The sequence below is a fragment of the Bos grunniens genome, chromosome 14 (genome assembly GCF_055505025.1).
Source record: "Bos grunniens cultivar Pamir isolate PY7600 chromosome 14, Bosgru_T2T1.0, whole genome shotgun sequence".
NCBI lineage: Eukaryota > Metazoa > Chordata > Mammalia > Artiodactyla > Bovidae > Bos > Bos grunniens.
In genome coordinates, this window is record NC_141178.1 from 69,975,144 (window position 1) to 69,990,629 (window position 15,486).

Consider the following 15,486-nt stretch of genomic DNA (forward strand, 5'->3'; position numbering starts at 1 on the left):
AGAGTTTTGGAAATAACTGCATTATAGCATTTTTCACAGAGCATGGCTATTAGTGCTTTCTTTTTCTGTCTCTCCAATGCATCTGTAACTTCCTTGAAGAATACTGTGCCTTATGAAGCTTTACAGCTATACATTCAGCCTATATCTTCAGGTTCAAATAATGAAGGAAAGGAAGAGAGGAAAAAAGGAAGAAGAAAGAAATAAGAAGGAAGGAAAGAGGAAAGTTATAATCAAAATTTTGGTTTAGCCTATACGATATGATCCAGAGAAAATATCTCCATGACATATCTTGGCATATATTCCTGAAGTTAAAAAATATTTTTTTTTTCAAAGAGAAAAATTTCGAGTTTTGAGCAAAATTTTTTTGTACTAGCCACATTCTGGTAATTCTAGAGTTATTTCCTTCAGAACCCCCTAGGATTCTTCACTATATCATCATCATTTGTTTACACTGGTTACGGCTATATAATATATATATGTATGTATAGATTTTATATATATATATATAATCTTTATGTGTATATTTAGTCACTTCAGTTGTGTCCGACTCTTCGCAACTCTATGGACTGTAATCTGCCAGGCTCCTCTGTCCATGAGATTCTCCAGGCAAGAATACTGGAGTGGGTTGCCATGCCCTTCTCCAGGGGATCTTCCCGACCCAGAGATCGAACCTGCATCTCTTATGTCTCCTGCATTGGCAGCGGGTTCTTTACCACTAGCACCACCTGGTAGGCCCCAATCTTCTAAAGAGACAAATTTCTATATATAGAGAGACAATTTTCTAACTCGTTTATTTTGAATCTTTTTGTGATTAAACAAGTTAGAACTAACATAGCAATCTGTAAGTAGATGGTTCAGAACTGATGCAGAGGCCTTGCTCCATAAGATTGTCTAAGAAGCCTGTCCTGTGCTTCATCATTTCCCAGGGTACCACCTCCAATTGTACTGTCTAGGATGACCCTCCAGTATCTCTGTGTTCCAGTCAGTTGAGGAAGGTTAGGGACTTTAAGAACGTAACTCAGAAATTACAGCATCACTTCCAGGTACACTCTTCTGGTGGAATTAATCATATGGTCATACCTAGGAGCACAGGTGGCTGTGAAATATGCTTTTTACTCTGGTTGGCTCTGTATTCAGCTACAGATTGAGTGTTACTTTCCTTTCTAAAGGAAGAAAGAGAGACTGGATGTTAGGAAGCAGGTAGATGTGATTTCCATGCTGCTTTTACAGATACTAATTGGCAACATAAAACTGAGGTCCTATTAATTTTCTTTATTTTAAATTTTGTATCCTTTTTTTTAATTTTTATTTTATTTTTAGACTTTACATAATTGTATTAGTTTTGCCAAATATCTAAGGCCTGAAAACTTATCATGACTTTTAAATGTATTTTTGCTCTACCCTCCATGTTTAGACATGGTTTGTGGCATTAAAAAAAAAAAAATCAATGCCTTTACAGCATTGTTTTCTACTTTTGTCGTTGAACATGTATTTCAGTTAAATTATGAAATAAATGGGTTTTGGTGAGCTAGCCTGCAAAACTTACAAACACAATATTGTTTCTATGGGGAAAAGACTTCAAATTCTTAAGAAAATCTGACAAAGAAATGTGCTTTTGAAATTGAACACATTTGAAAGGTGGGAACTGCTAAATGCACTCAGGTTTACACATATGAAATAACAGATGAGGTTTACTGGAACATTTTCTCAGTAATGACTTACCCAACACTCCAACAGCCTCAGTACTTGGCCAGAGCTAGCCAAGTCCAGATCCAGTTTCCTCCTTTCTCCATATGTTCATCAGGCACAGAACGGTTGGTTTCTCTTTTTCACTTCAAACATTTAGCCTGTTACTGGAAAGTTGTTTAGTTGGGAAGTTGTAACAAGAGTATAAATAGAAGATTAGATAAGGATAGTTTAAGACCTTTGAGTTATAAATTTAACCAAGACTTTAGAGACCATTCATTCAGCTCTAATACTTTGGCCACCTGATGTGAAGAGCTGCCTCATTTGAAAAGACCCTGATGCTGGGAAATACAAAAGGAGAAGAGGGCAGCCAAGGATGAGATGGTTGGATGGCATCACCTATTTAATGAACATGAACTTGGATGAATTCAAGGAGATGGTGAGGGACAGGGAGGCCCGGTGTGCTATAGTCCATGGGGTCGCAAAGAATCAGATATGACTTAGCAACTGAAGAAGAACAATATTTAATTTTAATAAATGTAATGATGGGGCTTCCCTGGTGGCTCAAAGGTAAAGGGTCTGCCTGCCAATGCAGGACACACGGGTTCCATCCCCGGATGGGAAAGATCCCCTGGAGGAGAAAATGGCAGCCCACTCAGTGTTCTTGCTGGGAAATCCCATAGACAGAGGAGCTCGGTGGGCCACAGTCTATGGGGTTGCAAAAGAGTCAGGCATGACTTCATGACTAAACAACAACAAATGTAATGATGGCCTTCTTACTCTAGAAAGAAAATGGTTATGGATTTTACTTTTTTAGAAGTAACAAAATGTTTATGGATGCTAATGTTAAAATAGCTACTTATCGAATAGTTTGATTTCAAATCTCTGAATAAGTTTGTCAAAGGAGTTCTATGCTTTTAACTGTCTTCTCTCCCCAACCCCCACTATTTTGCCTGCTGCTGCTACTGCTAAGGCACTTCAGTCATGTCCGACTCTGTGCGACCCCATAGACGGCAGCGCACCAGGCTCCCCCGTCCCTGGGATTCTCCAGGCAAGAACACTGGAGTGGGTTGCCATTTCCTTCTCCAATGCATGAAAGTGAAAAGTGAAAGGGAAGTCGCTCAGTCGTGTCCGACTCTTCGCGACCCCATGGACCACAGCCTACCAGGCTCCTCCGTCCATGGGATTTTCCAGGCAAGAGTACTGGAGTGGGGTGCCATTGCCTTCTCCAACTATTTTGCCTAAGCACGCGCTTAGCCTGAGAATTGAATAATCCAGTGTTGACTGTGGAATTTAACTCCCAGTTCAGTCTCAACCAGACCAGAAAGTTTTCTTTCATATACTGAACAAATTATTTATTACGTGCCTGTTAACAAAGCATTTGAATAATGTTCCCGGTACTGGGAAGCAGAGGTTAGGTAAGAGTCACAAACCTTGCTCTCAGTGAAGCCTATTCTCTGTTGGGAAAGATAAACAATAAGCAGGTAGTTACGACAGGTGTGAGGAGGGTTATACTGGATGATGTGGGGACAGATTGCAGGGGTGGATGGTTTAGTTGGGGTCACAGGAAACTTCCCCCAAGAAAGAATGAATCAAAGTATAAAACAAATTCCCTAAGCAGAGAGCAGGTTACATCCCGTTTTATTCAGAGATTACATCACTGGCAAGCAAGTGGCCTGTGAGAGGAAGAGAAGAGGTTCCTTAGCGCCCATGGACCTGCCTCTGGGAAAACATCGGGCAGAGCACTTGGCACATTCCTGTCATAAAACTGAATCAGTGAATGGTGGAATTTCAGCCAGTCTTGGTGATGACAAGAAAAAAGTTTTCTTCACATCCAAGGAGGGAGTAATGACCTAACATATCACCTTCTTCCAGACAAGATTAATCCTCCTTAAGATAGTTTAGAAACAGTTAAGCTGGTCAGAGGTTCCGGAATCTAAGGGAGGGAAAAAAAAGCACTGTCGAAGAGATGGTAATGAAGCAGCTATAGGATTGTGAAATCAGAGTGTCAGAAGCAGTAGGCTCTCTAGAAGCAGTCATGGCCGCATCTTCCATTTTAAATGTAGAAAATAAAGTCCTTAAATATGTATGCACATGTATGTATGTGTGTCGGGGGGTGGTATGGGCATGTAAGGAATGTATAGGCTTTAGAGTGGAGAGCTCTGAAAATGTCTTCTACTCAACAAGGGGAGCTTTAACAACTTAGAAATAAAATGAAAAATGATAAATTCAAATTTTGGCCAGAGAGAAGGATATTTGAAGATGAATTGGGTGATGACTCTGAATTAAACACGAGGATGAATAAAGGACATAGATTCCTTCCTCTCTTGTAAGGCACCTAAGGCATTGAAACACTGGAGTAAACCATCTCAAAACAATATAGAAGAAGTTGAGATTTCATCTACTCATTTTTAAAGTCATTAGTTGATTCATTCCTTCAATGGTATTTCTTTGAGCAGATGATAGCAAGGAAGTACTGTGGTTATTTGTTATTGGATAAGACAGGATTTGTATCCTCATGGAATGTTCAATCTAGTGGGAGATGATAGGAGATTGAACTCAAGTGTTAAATTCTAGGATGGAGGGCTCTGTGACAAAGGTACTTAAGGACAATATGGTGATGTGTGTATAGGGATTTCCAATGAGGGCTTCCTGGAGGAGGTCACCTATAATTGCATGTCTGAAAGATGAATCAGGCATAATCAGGTGAAAACAGGCAGAGGATAATGAGAGCTCAATGTCTAAGGAATAGCTTATACAAAAGCACAGAAGTCAGAGCATAATAGGTCAGGGGGAAGCAGAACATGCAGACAGTTAGTTGGCTCTAGGTACAGTGCTGGGTTTAGGTTCTTAAGACAGATGAGATATGATTCTTGTTTGTTTGTAACAGGCCACCTTCTCCACCCCATCCTTCCACCAGGATTTTTTATAGAGACTTGTATATAAAAGGCTTCCCTGGTGGCTCAGTGGCAAAGAAACCGCCTGCCAATACAGGAGATGCAGGTTCGATTCCTTGGCTGGGAAGATCCCCTGGAGAACGAAATGGCAACCTACTCCAGTAGTGTTGCCTGGGAAATCCCGTGGACAGAAGAGCCTGGCAGGCTACAGTCCACGGGGTTGCAAAGAGTTGGATTCAACTTAGCCACTAAACCACCACCACTATAGCCGATTAACCATGTTGTGATGAGGGACTCAGCCATACATACACATGTATCCATTCTCTCCCTAACTTCCCTCCCATCCAGGCTGCCACATAACACAGAACAGAGCTCTATGTGCTATACAGTAGGTCCTCATTGGTTATCCATTTTAAATATAGCAGCGTGTGCATGTCCCTAACTAGCTTTTCCCCCTGTCTACCTTCCCCCTAGCAGCCATAAGCTCATTCTCTAAGTCTGTGAGTCTCTTTCTGTTTTGTAAGTTCATTTGTATCATATTTTTCTTAAGATTCCACATATAAGGAATGTCATACAGTAGTTCCCCTCTGTCTGACTTATTTCACTCACTTTGGCGATCTCTAGCATTCTCTAAGCCAAGAAATTTTGCAACACAGAGCACAAAGTACAAGTTTCAGAGTCCCCGAATTTCCCAGGTGGCTCAGTGGTAAAGAATCTGCCTGCCAATGCTGGAGACGGAGGTTCAATCCCTGGGAAGATCCCCTGAAGGAGGAAATGACAACCCACTCCAGTATTCTCGCCTGGGAAATCCCATGGACAGAGGAGCCTGGTGGGCTACAGCCCATGGGGTCACAAACAGTCAGACAAGACTCAGCAACTAAATAACAACAGCAGCTATGGATGGCATGTTTGTATCCCTGCTTAATGCATATGTTGAAACCTTATCCATAGTATGATGATTTTTGGAGATGGAGGTAGGGCCCTCATGAGTAGGGATAGTGCCTTTATTAGAGGAAACCCAGAGAGATCTCTCATCCCTTCTGCCATGTGAGGTTGTGGTAAGAAGGCTCCCACCAGATCTGCTGGCCACTTGATCTTGGACTTCCCAACCTCTGGAACTGTGACAAATTTCTGTTGTTTCTAACCCACCCAGTCTGTGGAATTCTGTTATAGCAGTCTGAATGGACTAAAATAACTGTCTTGGTGGATTTTCTGTAAAAGTCAAATCAGGGCTCAAACAAACAAACCAAAAAAGATAAACATGCAACAGAAACACCTAGGGACCAGCCAAGCCAGGCTGGTAGCAGGAGCAGACTGTTGTTTGCTGGAAATCCTGTCTGGTGAGAGACAAGTGGAGCATCAAGCTTCTGTATGAGCTTCACATTCAGGCCTTAAACATCTTAGTGGTCTCTCTTAGTGTCTAGAGAGGAAGCAGGGGGCAGCACGCCCACACGACACCACTGTGCTCGCTTCTCAAGAACAGAAAACTCTTAAAGCCGGGGTGTGTGGCTGGATGTGCTCCCAGTGATTTTTTTTTTCAATAACTTTTAAAATTATTCTTGGTTGTGTTGGGTCTTTTTGCTGCCTGCAGGCTTTCTCTAGTTGCGGCGAGCAGGGGCTAGAATCTAATTGTGGTGCGTGGCCTTCTCACTGCAGTGGATTCTCTCGTTGCGGACCACAGGCTCTAGGGGCGCAGGCTTCAGTTGTACTGACATGTGGACTCAGCAGTCGCAGCGCGCGGGCTCTAGAACTCGGGCTCAGTGGTTGTGGCGTGTGGGCTTAGTTGTTCTAAGGCATCTGGAATCTTCCCGGCCCAGGGATCGAACCCATGTCTCCTGCTTTGGCAGGAGTATCCTTATCCACTGTACCATGAGGGAAGTCCTTCCAATGGTTCTATAACAAGAAGAGAAACCTGATGGAGCCTGAGTTTTAACTTAGTACATGGCTGCTCCAGTTAGAGGGTCTGTTTTTGGTTATTTGAGTGTGGTGCAGAGTGTACATTTAGAACTTGTCCCAGTTTTCTTGAAACTTGTTCTTCTTCACCTCATTACCAACTGGTAGCCATGCATCCAAATGCTAAGTTTTCTTAATTAAATATATGACAGTTTATAAAGATGACTTCTGTTTCCATTGTAATTAGATGTAAGTGATTCTGCTGTCTATACTAATCACTGTGTATCTGCCTCCTGAAGACTATATACGTATATGTATATATATAAAACTATGTATGTATTTATATGCACATAAGTATATATGTGTGAACATATGTATGTGAATATATATGTGTGTGTGTATATATATATATACACACATACACACACACATAGAATTGACATTTTAATAACCTGCCTCTTGGGAGAATGCATCATTATAAAAATACCCCTGCCTTGGGTTGGTGGTTTTCTGAGATTTCAATTTCAGTAGCTTCTTCCATATTAGGCTGTTTTCACCTCAGAGGAAATAATTATATCCAGGTTTGACTCTGTTCAATGGGGCGTGACTACAGCAGAATGGGTCTCTTCCTGAACAGAAAAAGAAAATTGAAAAGAAAAAAAAATAATAATAGAAATCTGACACACCAAACTCCAAATTATCTAAATCCATTTTCAGTGAAAAGCTTGGTGGCTTGGTAAAGATGATGACTTTTGAAGGAAAAAAGATCCATTGAAAAATTCCATTTCCCGTGCTGTAAGGTTAGGAGAATAAATTGCACCCGGGGAAGAGGGGAGACCCTCCTTTCGACATGTAATAAAGCAGGTGGCCTCATTTGAATTTCCCCATTAGGTCTCCTGGAGTGATCTCAGAAATATGTTGGCGTTGCAAACTGTACCTCAGCCTTGGTTCTCTGACTCCAGGACTCAAACAGGTTTTCAAACAGAAGAATTAGTGTCTGGATTACTTGAAATGTCCAGCAGAAAGTTGTTTGTTATTGTGCTGGGTTTCCTATTTGCCATAGAATATTAAACAGGTTTCTTCTTTTCCACAGAATATTAATAACTGGATTGCAAAGTGGACAAGTGTCTTCCGTCCCAACCAGCCCTTTCCTTCTGTCCTCTCATCCTGTTTTCCCACCACAAGGATTGGTGGGGATGGTTCCACCCCATGTCAGGGAGGGGTTTTCTAGATGGAGCATCTGATACTGACAGGTTTGTGTCTACAGCCAGAGACTATCAGTCCCAATGGAGGCTTTCCCATGAAAGGTGTGATAAATAAGTCCATGGAGTGTCCACTTCATCCCTTTGTTCATTCGGCAGATGGATTTTTTTTTTTTTTTGGCTGTGCTGAGTCTTTTTTTACTGTTTGGGCTTTTCTCTAGTTGTGGCTGGTGAGGGCTACTCTTTAGTTGCGGTGCGCATACTTCTCACTGAGATGACTTCTCTCGTGCAGAGCGTGGGGTCTAGGGCGCGCAGGTTCAGTAGTCGTGGAACGCGGTTTCAGCAGTTGCTGCACGTGGGCTCTAGAGCACAGGCTCGATAGTTGTGGCACACGAGCTTCGTTGCTGCACAGCATGTGGGGTCTTTCTGTACCAGGGGTCGCACCCATATCTCCTGCACTGAACAGGTGGATTCTTTACCACTGAGTCATCAGGAAAACCCCTTAGCAGATGAATGTTGAAGGAAGCTAAACAATACAACCAACGGGTTCCCTGTCCTCATGTGGTACACAGTCAGGAGAGAGACAATAAAGAAAAGAGTTAGCAAAACATTAACTAATTGAAATTTTGAAAAGTTCTATGAAAAAGAAGTATAAGATAAGCACTGAGAAAATGTATCAGAGGGCCTCAAAGTATAGTTGCCCCACACAAGCTAATAATTTGGTATGCTTACAAATGTATTTATTGGAGGTAGGAAGAAACTGACTTAGAAAAAAGTCATTCCATTTTAGTAGTTCAATTCAGTTCGGTTGCTCAGTCATGTCCCACTCTTTGCAACCCCATGAACTGCAGCACTGCAGGCCTCCCTGTGCATCACCAACTCCCGGAGCTTGCTCAAACTCACATCCATCGCATCAGAGATGCCATCCAACCACTTCATCCTCTGTCATCCCCTTCTCCTCCTGCCTTCAATCTTTCCAATCATCAGGGTCTTTTCTAGTGAATCATCTCCTCGTATCAGGCAGTCAAAGTATTAGAGCTTCAGCTTCATCATCAGTCCTTCCAATGAATATTCAGGATTGATTTCCTTTAGGATTGACTGGTTGGATCTCCATGCAGTCCAAGGGACTCTCAGGAGTCTTGTCCAACACCACAGTTCAAAAGCATCAATTCTTTGGCACTCAGCGTTCTTTATGGTCCAACTCTCACATCCATACAAGACTACTGGAAAAATCATAGCTTGACTAGGCGGACTTTTGCTGGTAAAGTAATGTCTCTGCTTTTTAACTTGCTGTCTAGGTTGGTCATAGCTTTTCTTCCAAGGAGCAAGCATCTTTTAATTTAATGGCTGCAGTTAACATCTGCAGTGATTTTGGAGCCCAAGAAAATTAAATCTGCCACTGTTTCCATTGTTTCCCCATCTATTTGCCATGAAGTGATGGGACCAGATGCCATGATCTGAGTTTTTCTGAATGTTGTGTTTTTAGCCAGCTTTTTAACTCTCCTCTTTCACTTTCATCAAGAGGCTCTTTAGGTCCTCTTCACTTTCTGCCATAAGGGTGGTGTCATCTTCATGTCTGAGGTTATTGATATTTCTCCCAGCAATCTTGATTCCAGCTTGTGCTTCATCCAGCCCAGCATTTTACATGATGTATTCTGCATTGAAGTAAATAAGCAGGGTGACAATATACAGCCTTGACATACTCCTTTCCCAATTTGGAACCAGTCCATTGTTCCATGTCCATTTTACTAAAGATCTTTTCAGGATATGTATGTGAGTGAGAGTACGTATTAATGTGGTAGACAGGCATGGATTTATCAATGTGCTTTGTGAGATGATCTCAGATCTGTCGCTAGCAGCTTTTGCAGAGTGACAGATCCGCCAGGTCGGAGGAGTACAAGTCTGTCTTCCATCTTTGTTTAGGCTGGTGACCCAGTCCTAACGTCTGCATTCTGGGTGCACCATTTCTTCTTCTACCATAGCTGGGAAGGTTACAGAATGCTTCCAAGCATCTCACACAACCTAATGGCTTTTTCCTTTTAGTTCTTGCTACATCTATGGGGCCCCCATATGACACTGCTAGGGACTCTCAGCAATTATCTTGCTATAACTGAGTGAGATATTTGGTGGTGGGAGGTAGGTGGTTGGAAATCACGCTAATTAGTGAGGGAGGTAGAAAAGAGGCAAGAATTAAAGGAAAGCATTCTGTTCCTGTCAGTGCCGCCCCATCTATAACCCATGGGCCAGTGAAGAGTTATAACTCAGTTAACCAACTGATATAATGGGCATTTGTGGGAGAGTCTGGGGGAACCTGAACTCATGCATAATCTAAACATGGTTTTAGTTTGCTCTGGTCACCCGTGTTCTCCAACAGTACCCTTACTCTTAGCCCTTGATGTCTTCCAGTGCCCCAGTATTGGCTTCCCCCATTGCTCAGTGGTAAAGAATCTGCCTGCCAAGAAGGCAGTGCAGGTTCGAATTTGGTCCCTGGGTGCGGAAGATCCCCTGGAGAAGAAAATAGCAACCCACTCCAGTATTTTGCCTGGGAAGTCCCATGGACAGAGGAGCCTGGCGGGACTACAGTCCACAGGATAGCAAAAGAATCAGACGCGGCTTAGTGACTCAACAGTGACAACAACAACAATGCCCCTATGTAACATCTGCCTGTGTCCAGACAGCCCGAGGCTCCGGCTGCAAGCTGACTACAAGGATGCACACGGTTCAGCGCTACACGGCGTAGGTGGTCCTCGTATGTGGCTGCATTCTTCAGTGCTGCGCGTCATTTTGATTCCTTTGAATTGCATTCCATGTGTGAGTGTTACCTGCCTACTTACCTGATCAGGGAGATCCTGATGGGTAGACTCAGTGTTTCATTCACCTGTGTCCCCTGACCCATAGTAAGTGTCCCAATAATGGCTGAAGCATGAAGAAAACTTCCTCTGTCTGCCTCTTGCTAGACTCCAGCAGACACTGGAAGCTGGTGGGAGGTCTGTGTATCCAAAAATAAAACTGATAGCAGCAGAGCCTGTAATTTGGCTTGCCTGAGAGAGGTGGGTAGAACAAACAGAGGGCACAGCCATGGAACCTGTGGCTTGCCTGTAGCCAGACTTCCGAGAAACTTATGCTAGATTAATGAAAATTGTATACCAAAATAGTTCCATCCATTAATTCACTTCCACTGACAAGCAGAATTGATAGTCTTGCATACTTTAAGCAAAATGTTTTCTACATTTCCATAGTTCTTATTCTCACTTTTCTTTTGCAATTTCCCGAGACAGCATCTTGTGAAACATGTTAAATGATCCAATATGTGTATATGAAAATAATTTGCTCCCATTTCACTCCATGAATTAGGAGTCCAGATCTCAGCTGACTGCTGATAATATGCATCTTTTTTTTAACATGTATTTATTTATTGGGCAGCACCCTGTCTTAGCTGGGTCTTGTATGATCTTTGTTGTGACATTTCAACTCTTAGTTGTGGCATGTGGGGTTCAATTCCCTGACCAGGGTCTAAATCCAGGTCTCCTGTATTGAGAGCAAGGGGTCTTAGCCACTACACTACTCGGAAGGTCCCCCCCTCTCTAAAAAATTGATTAATTTATTTGGCTGTGCCCTGTCTTAGCTTGCATCTCTTAAAAAATATGCATCACAGGTGGGCTCAGCCCAGCAAGAAATATTTGCTTCAGTTTATACTCAACATATGATTAACATTTCTGAAATTAAGATTGGTTTGTGTGTTTTGTTAGTTTACTGTGTAAACCTGAGTTAATTGCTTCCAAAGTTCTATATTTCAGTGATGTCCTAGAGGAAAGGTCAGCAAACTATGGCCCACAGGTCAAATCCAGCCTGCCACCTGTTTTGGTGAAAAAGGTTGTTTTGGAACCCACAGCTACACCTGTTCTTTTATGTATTATCTGTACTGGCTTTCACACTACAGCAGCAGGATTGAGTAGATGCACCAGAAACTATACGACCCATAGAGCTGAAAATATTTACTATCTGGCTCTTCATAGGAAAATGCACTGTTGATGTTTGAACGGCCTATATAAATCAGTGCCCCGTGGCTGCCCAGTCTGATGAACTCACCTAATCTGACATGGCAGAACAAAGAAGCTCAAAAGATAAGTAGTGAAAGTGAAAGTTGCTCAGTTGTATCTAACTCTCTGAGACCCCATACAGTCAATGGAATTCTCCAGGCCAGAATACTGGAGTGGGTTGCTGTTCCCAACCCAAAAGACTAGTAGAGATAAGTCCAGTATTCTTGGGCTTCCCTTGTGGCTCAGCTGGTAAAGAATCACCTGCAATGCAGGAGACCTGGGTTCGATCTCTGGGTTGGGAAGATCCCCTGGAGAAGGGGAATGGCAACCCACTCCAGTGTTCTGACCTGGAGAACTCCATGGACTATATAGGCCATGGGGTTGCAAAGAGTCGAACACGACTGAGTGACTTTCACTCACTCAAATAAATGGCAGGGGGAGCAGCCCTGAGCCTGGAAAGCCATCAGTCAGGGAGGAATCTGTTGTATTTGAGGAATCAAAAGGAGGCTGCCTTGATCAGAGCTGAGAGTCAGAAAGAGTTGTTCACGGTGAGACTGTAAAAGCCCGCCAAAGCCATATCACACAAAGCCTTGTAAATCATGAAATTTCCAGATATTTTGACCATTTTAGACTTTGAATGTCCTGAGAATGCATTGAAAGTTAAAACTACAGAGTGTGGTGTCTTTTGTCACTTTCGTATCTTGTGTCCATGAGCTTGAAGTTGGAGCGCTGTCAGCTTTCCCCTTGCCAAGATGGCCGCTGATGTTTTGGGATTCACCCCAGTCAGCCTGGAACATCTCCTCTTATTCTGGATGTGCGGCTGCCCTCCAGCCCACCATGGGAAAGCGCAGTGGGGGAATCGACCATTCTCTGAGGGCTGGTGAGCACAGATCTGGCCAACACCTTCTGGCTTCACGAGTCTCCATTCCAGAGCTTCCATGAACCTCAGAGACCATGTCAGATTTGACTGGAGTGGGCGTGAGAGGGGAGAAGTCAGACCCACAAAGTCTGGTCTTACCATGTCAGCTCTCAAGTGCTGATGTTATGGGGTCCACCGAGCACAAAAGCAGCAGGCTGAACTCTCAGAAAACAGAGACAAAAAGAAATATATGGGAAATTAGTTAGAAGGAGATTTGAGTTTTAACTTTCAACCTCCCAAGCTGTGTGAGATGTAGGCAACTGGCTGCCTCTCTCTGAGCCTGAGTTTCCCTGTCTATTAAAGGAGGATACCAATATTAAGCTGGTAGAATTATGGTGATTATATGAGATGAGATACTAGTGCAGAGTCTGGCGGCAGAACCACTGATTATTGATCAGGGATGATTTCACTGGCCTTTGGCTAGATTGTCTGCAGATCTCTTTCTCTTCCTCTGAAGGGACACATATTACACAGAATATTTGGCTGGACTGGGCTGGCAGTGGAGCAACGTCACATGCTTGCACTGGGCGGCCCGGGATTACATCAGAGACAGCATCCGCGCCTGTGCTCCCCCAGTGCGTCTCTCCCCGCCTTCAAATGAGGCCTCCTCCGTCTGTCACAAAGTCCAAGAAAAGGCTCCGGTCCCTTGAGGTTGGAGAAGAAAGCAGCTGCAAAGAAACAAGCTATTAATATTAATGTTCCAGGAAAAAGAGAAGAGAGAAAGGACACGAGCGCCCAGAAAGAATGACTCCATCTGGCTTTGATGTGTTCCTTTCCACAGGATGGCAGCAGCCCGGAGAATACTGAATAGTGAGGAGGAGGGAAGAGAGGAGGCGGAGGTGGCCTGGCAGCATCTGAGGGATTATGTGAGCTGTGGGGAGTCGGTTCTGTCTAGACAAAAAGTCAGCCAGCCACGCCGCCATCTGCAACTATCAGAGAACAAGCCAGCAAGGGAAAGGGGAGTCCCTGGGAGCCCTGTTTGTTCCAATGAGCGGGTGTAGGATATTCTTTGTAAAGGACTATTGTTGTGCTAAACCTGGGGAGAGGGGGCACCTGGTATTACTGAGACTCTTCCCAAAGGTCTGCTTTTTTGTGGATCTCTTCAGGCAAAGGTATTCTTTCTTTGCCTCTCCATTGAGGTCCTGTGATACCTTTTAATTTCTCACATGGGTATCTTGTGTGATACTTAAGAGGTCAGTCTGAAGTTTGACCTAGATTTAGTTCCTACCTGTATGTCTCTCTGGCCTTGCATGGTGGGCAAATCACTCTGAGGGCCTCTGTTTTCTCTTCTGTAAGTAGTGTAAGAAGTAGTGAGGTAGTAGTTTGTGTATAGGCTCTAACAGCAGTGGCTGGTCTTACGACTGCTAGAGCCTGTTTTTTCTCTTCCCCAAACCAGAGACAGCAGAGGGCAAGGCAGTGAAGGAGTGACAGCAAATGGAAACATCTTGGGATAATCACTTACTAGCTGCACAGATGTTTCATATTCTGCTGAAGGAAGCAAGTTTCCTTGGAATACTTGAGGTAAGGCCTCTGTATGTTGAGTGAACTTTGACCCTTTTGCACAGTAGAAACTGAGACTCAACCTGCCAACTCCACAGAAGTACTAGAGATCTCAACACATGAAGAAGCATTTCAGACTAGATCAGCTGGGAGGTGTGACATTTAATTTAAAGAATTTAAGAATTGATAATTTGTGACATGTTGGAGGTATTAGCTAATATGATTAGTGTGATAATCACATTGCATAAGTAAATGTTTCAGATCAACATGTTGTGTATCTTAAACTTACACAATGTTGTTTGTCAATTATATCTCAACTTAAAAAATAACAGAAAAGGCAAAAGGAAGAGGAATTAGATGAGAGCTTAGACTATGTCTGGCTAACTATTTTCATTTCCTTTGTGATGAGGAATGATGGTTGGGTAGCAGAAACCCACCAAACAGTATCTGTAGTCTGTTGTACAATATAAAAATTTAGTCCATTGTTCAGTAAACCCTATGTACCATATTATATAGTGGCAATAGTCGTGTTCAGTTATATCTTTTGATCGTCTTTGTAGAAGCTCACATTAAAGAACGCTTTAGGTATGAAATTCATCTGGTTAGGACCATACCTGAATATTGTTGACAACATTTAGTTGCCCAGAGACAGGAAAATCTTATTAGGCAAATCCCCTTAAGAATGCAGCATTAGAGAAAATATGTCCTTAAGCAATCTTGGAATGGAGAGTTTCCTCCCAAACAAGTTGTAAAACCCCCCGGTGGCTGAGAGGTTAAAGTGTCTGCCTGCAGTGCAGGAGACCTAAGTTTGATCCCTGAGTCTAGAAGATCCACTGGAGAAGGAAATGGCAACCCACTCCAGTATTCTTGCCTGGAGAATCCCATGGTGGGATTCTGGGAGCCTGGTGGGCTACAGTCCACAGGGTCGCAAAGAGTCGGACACGACTGAGCGACTTCACTTTCACTTTTCTTTCTAAGAGAAAAGACTGAAAAAATTGGCTACATAAAATTATAACATTTCCGTCCAGGAGAAAAAGTGTAATGAATGACACTTAAAGGACTGTTTTTCTCAACAGATAAAGTGAGAGTGAAAGTTGCTCAATCATGTCCAACTCTTTGAAACCCCATAGACTATACAGTCCATAGAATTTTCTAGGCCAGAATACTGGAGTGGGTAGCTTTTCCCTTCTCCAGGGGATCTTCCCCACCTAAGGATCGAACCCAGGTCTCCTACATAATGAGCTATTACAAATTAGTAAGAGATCATTTGGTCAAAAGAAACATGAGTAAGCTGATTGATTAAAAAAAAATAAAATTGGCTTATTAGCATATGGAAAAATGCTCAGCAT

The 15,486-nt window shown here is 42.9% G+C and overlaps 1 protein-coding gene across 39 annotated transcripts in view; it reads left to right on the top strand.

The window, feature by feature from the left end:
- The window catches only part of LOC147359647 (uncharacterized), a 442,120-nt gene that overhangs the window by 306,318 nt on the left and 120,316 nt on the right, over window positions 1-15,486 (top strand). For 6 of the 39 annotated variants that reach the window (XR_015141100.1, XR_015141097.1, XR_015141101.1 and 3 more), the window contains one exon: window positions 14,034-14,158. The exons of 25 other annotated variants lie outside the window; for them this stretch is intronic. The gene's annotated coding sequence lies outside the window, so the exon portion shown is untranslated. Of the gene's footprint in view, window positions 1-10,352; window positions 10,490-11,694; window positions 13,448-14,033; window positions 14,159-15,486 lie in introns of those variants that run through there. 8 more of the 39 variants (XR_015141098.1, XR_015141102.1, XR_015141088.1 and 5 more) reach the window with 3 other exon arrangements.